The sequence below is a fragment of the Galeopterus variegatus genome, unplaced genomic scaffold (assembly GCF_000696425.1).
Source record: "Galeopterus variegatus unplaced genomic scaffold, G_variegatus-3.0.2 Scaffold1598, whole genome shotgun sequence".
Lineage (NCBI taxonomy): Eukaryota > Metazoa > Chordata > Mammalia > Dermoptera > Cynocephalidae > Galeopterus > Galeopterus variegatus.
The window spans coordinates 1-10,113 of record NW_007727709.1 but is presented as its reverse complement, the minus strand read 5'-3'; the positions used below and the strand labels follow the sequence as shown (position 1 = coordinate 10,113).

General features: G+C 35.4%; 1 long non-coding RNA gene across 1 annotated transcript; it reads left to right on the top strand.

Annotated features, from left to right (window-relative positions):
- The first annotated feature begins 655 nt into the window (after nucleotides 1-655).
- Nucleotides 656-6,822, top strand: LOC103594647. The gene is made up of 4 exons (XR_550871.1): nucleotides 656-813; nucleotides 2,210-2,678; nucleotides 5,505-5,568; nucleotides 6,560-6,822. It is a non-coding gene; the product is annotated as an uncharacterized LOC103594647 (long non-coding RNA).
- The last annotated feature ends 3,291 nt before the right edge of the window (nucleotides 6,823-10,113 follow it).

The window sequence follows — 10,113 nt, the reverse complement described above, 5'->3', positions numbered from 1 at the left end:
CTGCGCTGCATTTGCAAACAAAAGCTCTTGTTGGAGATGACGGTACTGTTTAGGGTGTGAAACTGTCCATTGCGAACTACGATCTGGGTAGTGCAGTAATTAATTTCTCCGGGGGCTCCTCCCAACTAGTCTACGTTCCTTTCTTTCTTTCTTTCTTTCTTTTTTTTTTTTTATGTAGAAATACAACTTGCAAATCTAAATTTTTTTAATGTAGAAATACAACTTGCAAATCTAAATTGGGAAGGGGTAGGAGGAATGTTTCCTTCTTTGCTTTTTTTTTTTTTATGTAGAAATACAACTTGCAAATCTAAATTGGGAAGGGGTAGGAGGAATGTTTCCTTCTTTGAGACCTAAAGCTGCAGTGTAGGTTTCAGTTTAAGAAGGGAGCAGTTATCTCATAGTTTCATTTTGGATTTAGGGAAATAGAAGGTGTTTTTGTGCATAATGGACAGTAATGAAATCGTTTAGTTTTTAGAGGTTGTCCTATTCGTCCTCTTAGTGCTATGCGCACAGATAAGTCTCCTTGTGTGAACTACTTGACGTCTTTGATCATTATAAAAACCTGTCTATATAGGAAAGTAGCTGTTAACCACGTTTGCTAAAGAGGCCAGTCAGATTCAGGGAGACTTCGAAATAAAAGTTTGGTGTATTGTGATGATCAGGATTTGCTTGTGAGCAGTTTGATGTTCAGATTTTTTAAAAAGGGAAGACGTAATCAAGGAGCTTTTTCTAATTTTGAGATGCCATTTGAGTTAAATTTTGAGTTTGAGATGCCTTGGGATGTGGCAAAGACAACCGGCACTGATAAATAAGGTAGTGTATTTTTAGTAAGAAATAAAAGGGAGTTAAAAAAATAAAAAGCCAAAATAGTAGAGCTTTGTTTTCTGGTATTTGTAAATTTTGTGTTTAGTAAATTTTGAAATAGGAATTCGATATGGGGAACAGTTTAAAAATGGAGGTTGACCAGTTCTTCTTAAAAACAACTATTAATTAGATTTAATAGTATTCTGGGTTTTATTTTTATTTATTTATTTTTTAAAAAGATGACCGGTAAGGGGATCTTAACTCTTGACTTGGTGTTGTCAGCACCACGCTCACCCAGTGAACTAACCGGCCATCCCTATATGGGATCCGAACCCGTGGGCTTGGTGTTATCAACAACACCACACTCTCCCGCTTGAGCCACGGGCCGGCCCCGTATTCTGGGTTTTATTAAAGTCACTAGTGTGCTTACCTTTTTACAGATCATACCCCCAGGAAATTTCCTTTTTTGTTTTTATTTTTTGAATAATGCTATCTTAAATTGGGTTTAAAATAATGCTATTTTAAGCTTTTTGAAAAGTGTTGTATTTAAAAATAACAGTTTTTTAGTATTCATTTATTAAGGTAGCAAAGATTTTCTCCGCTGTTTTCAAGCAAAAGATTTTGACATATAGACATGTCCATATCCCTTGACTGCTTCTTTTATAGTTTTAAAGCACAAAATCAAGAGAAAAAAGAAATACATTTTTTCTTCATAAAGTTTAACTTCTGTAGTTGAAATTCATAAGGGCACAAAAGTGGGTTTTTCTTTGTTTGTTTTTATAGTTTTAAAGCACAAAATCAAGAGAAAAAAGAAATACATTTTTTCTTCGTAAAGTTTAACTTCTGTAGTTGAAATTCATAAGGGCACAAAAGTGGGTTTTTCTTTGTTTGTTTGTTTTCCTGAAAGCATAAAGTTAAGTCAAAGCTCACTTAACTATTCAAGGACTCTCGGTTGCTATCAGAAATAGAAAAAAAAGTTTGAATTGTCTTGCCTTGTTTGAATCTAGATTTTCATTAAATAAATTGTGTGATACTTCACTGAGTTGTAAAGCAAGTAAGTATAATGAGTCATTGACTTTTAGAGAAATCAGGGAGGAAACTGAAGGGAAGAGATTGTCATTTGACAACTAATGCTAATTTAATCATAGTAAATTTCTACCTGATCTTCTCTGGGTTGCTTTAACCTTACAATTTTAAATGTTTGTTGAGATTGATCTCACTCTAGGTTTGGTTTTTGAGGCAGTTCGTAGTTGTGTCTTCCCTAGCTTGGCTAATGATTTGGTTTAAGTGTATCTGTATTCTGACTTCTTTAAAAGATGAGCCTTTTAAAGGAGTTCTCTGAAAGGAAAACACATTTTATCCTAACTTTCTTGTGTTTGCTAATTTAATTTTTTCTTTCTTTCAGATTGAAGTAAGTGAATTCAGATACAATTCAAGCTTGTTAGAGGGCTTTTTAAAAATAAAAAGTTGATTCGGTGCACGAGAGCAAATTACTGCTGCTTACCGTTCAGAGACTTACAGGTGCTTGCCTGCATTGCAATAAAGGACTCATATATTGAGCAAGACTTATATTTATCTCTTCGTTTTGGAGAGCCTAATAAACTGTTATTACAGTTTCTCTACTGACTTTAAAAAGTTTTGAAGTTTGGAAGACACCTTTGCAATTAACACAGCATGAGCACGGCCAGAACAGAGAACCCTGTTATAATGGGTCTATCCAGTCAAAATGGTCAGCTGAGGGGCCCTGTGAAGCCCAGTGGTGGCCCTGGAGGAGGGGGCACACAGACACAGCAACAGATGAACCAGCTGAAAAACACCAACACAATGAATAATGGCACTCAGCAGCAAGCACAGAGTATGACCACCACTATTAAGTAAGTGTTAGAATAAATAATAAACACAGTTGGGGAACCAAGATTTCTTTTTGTTACTTTGTTAACTACTTCCTTAATTTGACTATTTTGATTGCAAATAGAGGACAGATGACTTTGTTTTATGACTAGCATGTATTTGCAATAGAATAGTGTATTTCTGCCATAATTAATTCAGCAAGTAATCATAGGAACAGATGATTATGTATATTAATTTTGTTAGATTATTTTTTGAAACATTTCTGGTTTCCATATGTGGCTCAGTATAGGAGTTACTAGCTGAGTTTGTTATAAATGAATGAAATGATCAAATTCATCTTGGTTTTTGTCAATGTTGTATTTTTTCTAGTGTTGTAATTGCAGCTTACCCTAGTTTTAAATGGCAGTTAAAGCCAAGTTCAAGTTTTAAATTTAAAGACTTACCTACCCTTCTGAACTGCAAGTGTTTTCACTTGTAGGAAACATCCTTTATTTTTTTTTGCTTATGGAACTTTGCTTTTCTACTTTTTTTTTTTTTTTTTTAAATGGCATTTTCCTCCTTTTAGACACACAAAATAAATCATGGGGAATTCAGGTTTTTAAACTCTTGGGAACACATTTCTGTATAGTCCCAAACCCCTTTGACTCTAAAATTTGAGAACCTCATCTTACTACAGAATATTTTTTCATTGAAAGCTGGAAGTTTGTAGGCTGTCATCTTTAAGTGCCTACTTTAAATTATTTGAATGGTAACTGTCACTCTGAAGATTCACCTATAGGAAATTAACATTCAAGATTCTTGACCCAATTGAGGTTTGGCTTTTGCTAAGCATCTACCCATGTAAAATAATTTAACCTCTACAGATCTTCATAAGATGGTGATACTTGGCTGAACTAAAGTGTATGTTTTATTACAACCTAGATCTTTTCATTTCCTAGAGAAAAATAGCCCTTACAGGCTACTAAAATGGTAGCTCACTAGAATAGTGGTTCACTAGTGACCTAAGAGTATATGAATTCCCAGTAGAATTGGTTTGATCAGTGAGAGAATTGGCATTAGTGAATATTCTATTATTTTTAAGGTGAATGCTTTAATTGGTACAGAAATAAGGACTATTTTCTAAATTATAGTTTGTCTTGACAAAATATGAATAGGCTAGCAAAATTTAGGCTATTTTTAAGGATAGAAACATATGTTACTTCTTTATAAGAGAATTTTTTATTTAAAAAATTCTGGTTTGAGACAACAGTGGGTTTTGCTTTTTCTTTTTTGCTTTTCCTAGGATTAATGGTTTTTCAATTCTGTCACTTATTCAAATCTCAGTTTATGTGCCATCTCTTCCATGAGGTCTTCTAGATCCCCTCAACTGTCTTCATAACCCTTCTAATACTTATCTCTCACTTATTTTCTCATTTTAAATAGTTTGTTTTTTACTTCATAAGATTATAAATTCCTTCTGGGCAGGTTTTGCATTGTATCTTAACCATTATTCACTATTTCTTGAATTTGACAGTTATGGCAAGCTGGCCTACTAGGATGTTGAACTGACGTTTTTGCTCAGAAACTTTGAATGGTATAGGCTGAAATGAAAGACTTCAGTAGCCTTGGAATTGGTAACAAAGAGTTCTGGTGTTAGATTATTTGCCTCATGTGGGCACTAGCTTTAAAATAAGTGCTTATTTTTCTAACTCAAGCCTTTGAGATGCTTTGGGGCTCATATGTAAGAATAACTACAATGAAATCAGTGAAAAGTTTTATTTTAAAGATGACACAGTTGAAAGCATCGTCTGCAGATGTTTCCTGACGATCTTTTTTTAATTTGTTTTATTTGAGGTTTTTTACCTGAATAAAAAGAAATTTGGTTGTTTATGTTTTCCTTTTTTAAATTCTCTTTCATGGTTTCAAGCATCTCCAGTAAAATAGATTAAGAGAAATTAACAGCTATACTGAGTTCTTATCTTTCCAGCTACTATGCTGAGTGCTTTACATAAATTGATATACTTGTTAATACTTCATTTTATATATGAGAGAGTAGAGGTTTAAAAAATGACTAGTGCGAAGTCACAGATCTAATAAGTAGTAGAGTCAGGACTTGAACTCAAGCCTGAAATTTCAGAGTCTTTGGTTTTAACTTGCCACCAGAAGGTACAAACTCAGATGCCTACAGAGGACTGTACCAAATTAGAGGACGCTTGCTCTGTTTAAAGGGAGCAGCAGCTTGACTTTAAACTCTACTTACTAAGCTATCAAACTGTTGCCATACAGAAATTTGGAACAGTGTTGTTAAAGCTTCCAGTTTTCCAAGAAAAGCCAGAATCTAAACTTTTATGTAAAATCTCCTGATTTTTTTAAATATTGGCAACTAATATAAATTAAAACACACACATACACAGTGTAGGTCAAATAAAACATGTTTTAACAGAATATATACTACACTGCTTCTCTTAAAAAGTTGGATGCCTTCATCCCTTCGGTTCTTGATTTTTTTTTTTAAGATGACCAGTAAGGGGATCTTAACCCTTGACTTGGTGTTGTCAGTACCACGCTCACCCAGTGAGCCAACCGGCCATCCCTATATGGGATCCAAACCCGCAGCCTTGGTGTTATCAGCACCACACACTCCTGAGTGAGCCATGGGCCGGCCCTTGATTTTTGTTCCTCCCTAGATTATTCTTCGTAAGAACACTTTTTCTAAAGTTAACTCTCTTGTAACTGTATTAAGTAAATGGCGATATATTAAACTTACTGTGGTTTTTTAGAACTTAATTACAATTGAGATGAGTCATCTTTGCATTATTAGGTAGAATGTTATGGATTTTGATACTTCAAATTTACTGTATTCTCTCTAGACCTGGTGATGACTGGAAAAAGACTTTAAAACTCCCTCCAAAGGATCTAAGAATCAAAACTTCGGTAAGTTGGTTATAAAATTAAAGTGAGGAAACTCTAGAAGTGAAGTAGTTGTAACAGTAGACATTGTTTATGCTTGAGTTGAAGTGGTTGAAATTGTATCGGTCATATATATTGGATTGCCAAAATTTTTCACCATTCTTTGGAATTATATAATAATATAATCAGCATGTATATGTTTAAATAATGTGTTTATATACATCCACATGTTATCTAATTTATGGAATGCTGTTAGGGTATTCAAGGTGTTTTCTCAAATTTTTCTTTTGCTCCCAGTAAGATATTCATGCTAGGTATTATCCCCGTTTTGTGGATGAGAAAACGGGAATTCAGAGAAGTTATTTTTCTTAGCCCAGTATTCTCAACCAGGGGAGATTTTGTCCACCAAGGGACATTTAGCAATAGCTAGAGACATTTTTGATTATTTGGGCGGGGAGGAGTTTGCTATAGGACAGTTCCTTACAACAGAGAATTCTCTTGTCTAAAACGTCAACACTGCTGAGCTTGAGAAACCCTCACTGAACCATGGGTATTTGTAGCTCATGAGTGGTGGAGCTAGGGTTTGACTTTACATCTTGTGATATGCAATTCATAGTAGGATACTTGCATAGAAATAATAGTATTCCACCAGTCGTTAGAAGACTATGACCACAGAGTAGCCTTTCCCCAACACACAGCTTTTAAATGGCTTGTTTGTGTTGAAGGAAGCATGATTATTCTCCAGGAAAGGTTGAAATATAAATTAAAAGTAATCTGTTTGTTGTTTATTTTATTATTATTTTTTTGCGGCTGGCCAGTACAGAATTTGAACCCCTGACTTTGGTGTTATAACACCGTGCTCGAACTGAACTAAGTGGCTACCCCTGCATATGTTTCTATTTAAGAATGGGTAAATGAAGAATTAGGGTCTCCCAGACAAATTTTCTTAAGGATGCTAATACCAAAGGACACAGTTGTACTTTATTATTGTTGTTTGTTTTGTTTGTTTGACTAGGATGTGACCTCCACAAAAGGAAATGAGTTTGAAGATTACTGTTTGAAACGGGAGTTATTGATGGGAATTTTTGAAATGGGGTGGGAAAAGCCTTCTCCTATTCAGGTATGTTTACCCTTTTTATCACATTCATAAGGTTATATGTCAAGCATTATATACTTTCCTTTTAGATGTGTGGCGGTAATGTAACGAATCAGTATTTCTCTCTTATGTATTTACACACACACTATTTTTCTGAACTTAAGGGTAAGTTACAAAATCATGCCGCTTTACCTCTAAATATTTCAGTGCGTATTTGCTGAGAATAGGGATATTCTCCTGAGAATAGGGATATTCTCTTTTATAATCATAGTAAAGTTTATCTTCAATCAGTTTAACATTGATACAATGTTTCTGTTTCATCTGTCATTTGTTTTCTAATCATTAATTGATCCAAAAATGTTCTTTTTTTTTTAAAGATAACCGGTAAGGGGATCTTAACCCTTGACTTTGGTGTTGTCAGCACCACGCTCAGCCAGTGAGCGAACCGGCCATCCCTATGTGGGATCCGAACCCGGGGCCTTGGTGTTATTAGCACCGCACTCTACCGAGTGAGCCACGGGCCGGCCCTTAATTTGGTTTTTATATTTGTCATGTATTGAATGGGTAATAAGCTAATCACATTATTTTATAAAACAATGAAAGTGCAATGAATTTCTCCTATTGTGAAGAAACTGAGGGTCTCTAGTGATCACTAGTAGAGTATCCACTATAAAATTTTAAACAAAATTATAGGTGATACATCATAACAGTCTTTCAGATATTCAATAGTTTAAATACTCTCAGTACCACAAAATGAAGACCTCTAGAACTACTATATCAAGATTGTTTTTTTTAGAATTCATTCCACAAAATGGACTTAAAACTGTCAAGAAATGTTATGGATTTCTTAAGCCATCCAACCAAGACCAGTTTGAAAGTTTCTGAGTTGTTCTAGCTGCTCAGGAGACCTGACTAATTAAGATGAAGACTGTAATTTTGGAAGTAAAAAGCAAATTAATAAAAACTAGAAGTCCCTTGACTAGTAAACAAAGAGGAATTATCTTTCCTGGCAAGCACATTATTCTACCCCCAGAAATAAGCAATTGCCAACACATATGTTTCCATAACTTAGAATTTTTTTTTTTACATCATGCATGTATTACACTTTTAGCATTTGGGGAAAATGTTATCCAGTCCTATTGGATGACACTATTCATATTTTAGTCCTTCCTTAATTAAGATTTTCCAGTACATCATTATGAAAAATAGTAAAACAGAAATAGCTACTTACATTTAGGGAAAACCTACTATGCACCAAGTACCATTCTGGGTTTGTTTTAATCACTATTTCCTGTAATATAGTGAATCATTAAAAAATCATTTTCAAGTACTTCCCAAAGAACACGCCCCAATGCGAGAGTATCAACAGAGAAGTAGTCTCCTTCAAGATTACTGAGTGTTATCAAGATTTAAGAGTTGCCATAAAAACTTCTGCTAAAACTTCTTCTGGGCACCAAGGCTCACAATCTCCTACAAGTTTTGCTTCATTAATCCCCTGGATCCAGGCACTTTGCTACTTGGTCCTTTCAGCGGAAAAAGTAAGAAAACATATGCATATATGTACACACACACATACATATGCGTGTACCTATATATACCCAAATTGACAATGTCTTTGCCTTTTTGGGGGATGGGAGGGTGGGGATGGCTGGCTGGTGCAGGGATTCAAACACTTGACCTTGGTGTTGTAACACTGCACTTAAACGAGCTGAGCTAACCGGCCAACCCCAAATTGATGAATGAAGACAGCAGGCACATGTTTAAGTTGATGAAACGATTGAATCCAAGCTGTGCTAAGGACAAACCTTGTGACATCACTGAGTCCTTTTTCATTGAGCAAACGTATAGAGTGACCTAGAAAGTGACACTGGGAATTCTGTGATGAACAAGACAGATGAGGTTCCTGTCCTATACTCTGGTGGAAAGGAAAGCTAATTGTACAAGTAATTTCAGTATAATATGATGAGTACCTTTCTAGTGTACGAACCCATTAGGGGAAGATGGGACAACCTGGAAGAAGTGATCCATGTTTTAAACAGAGAATACTGGGGTAGTGATTGCCCAGAGGTGATAGTTTGTTTTGGCTGGAGTAAGTATCAAGACAAGGCTATGCATCATCAGATAGGCATTTGGGTGTAGATATTAGAAATGCCTAGGAATATAGACTATGATGTAGTTCATGTTAATTCATTTTGTCTACACAAATGAAAAGTCTTTTGTTGGTTGTTTTTGGTGGCTGGCTGATACAGGGATTGAACCCTGGACCTTGGTGTTATTAGCACCGTGCTCTAACCAACTGAGTTAACCAGCCAGCCCTCAAATGAAAAGTTTTATTTATTATTTATTTATTTATTTTTTAAAAGATGACCAGTGAAGGGATCTTAACCCTTGGCTTGGTGTTGTCAGTACCACGCTCAGCCAGTGAGCCAACCGGCCATCCCTATATAGGGATCCGAACCCATGGCCATGGTGTTATCAGCTCCACACTCTCCCGAGTGAGCCACGGGCCGGCACTAAATGAAAAGTTTTATGAGAGCTCTTACACTGTAGAGACTGCATCATTCAACTTTTACCTTCAGTACATAACACAGTGCCTGTGCATATTTAGAATGCTTTGAGGAAATTAAGGTAAGCTATGTCTACAGGCAAACTTGGTATAGGGAGTCATCCAGGTTGAATTTCAACTTCCCTCTTTCCTAAGTTGATTATTTGGGTTATCTCTCTCAGCATCAGTTTCTTGACCTATAAAATCAGGGTAATAGTGTATACCATAGGGTTGTTGTGAAGATTAAGTGAAATAATTCATATGCTTACTGCAGTGACTAATATGTGATAACTGCACAATAATTATGGGTTATTTCATTATAATAGTTTTATCAAAAAAGGAAATTGGTTAATTTAGCAGACCTAATTCTTTTTTTTTTTTNACTGCAAATGTCATCTTATGGCCTTCTCAAGGTATCACATTTGAAGATGTACATAGTGTCCATCTAGTCCTCATTGGTGATGTTAATTTTTAATTACCCTGTCAAGGTGTTCTCTGATTTTTTTACTGCCCCTCTCACTCCCCCTTGAAACTAATAAGCAATCTGGGGAGTATTTTAAGACCATGCAAATATCCTATTCATCAAAATTTTCCTTTAGTTTTAGCATTCATTGATGATTCTTGCTTTATGTCATCTTTACTCTGATGGGTTATGATGAGTTTTCAACTCTAGCTCTCCCTCCACATTTGGCCCCTATAAAGAAAAGCCTTCCCTTATCCCCTCTTTACTTATCTATTGTTAGTATGGATTCCTTTTTTTTTTCTTCTTTAATGATGTTTTTGTTCTCAGATTGTCCCAGATTTGGCCAGTGTCAGCTCCTTCAGTCTGGTTCCTGTGTTTTTGTGATGTGCCTCCTTCATTTTTCTTGAGCACTTCCTTCCTTTTGACATAACATGATGCCAGGCTTATCTTATACCTACCCTGCCC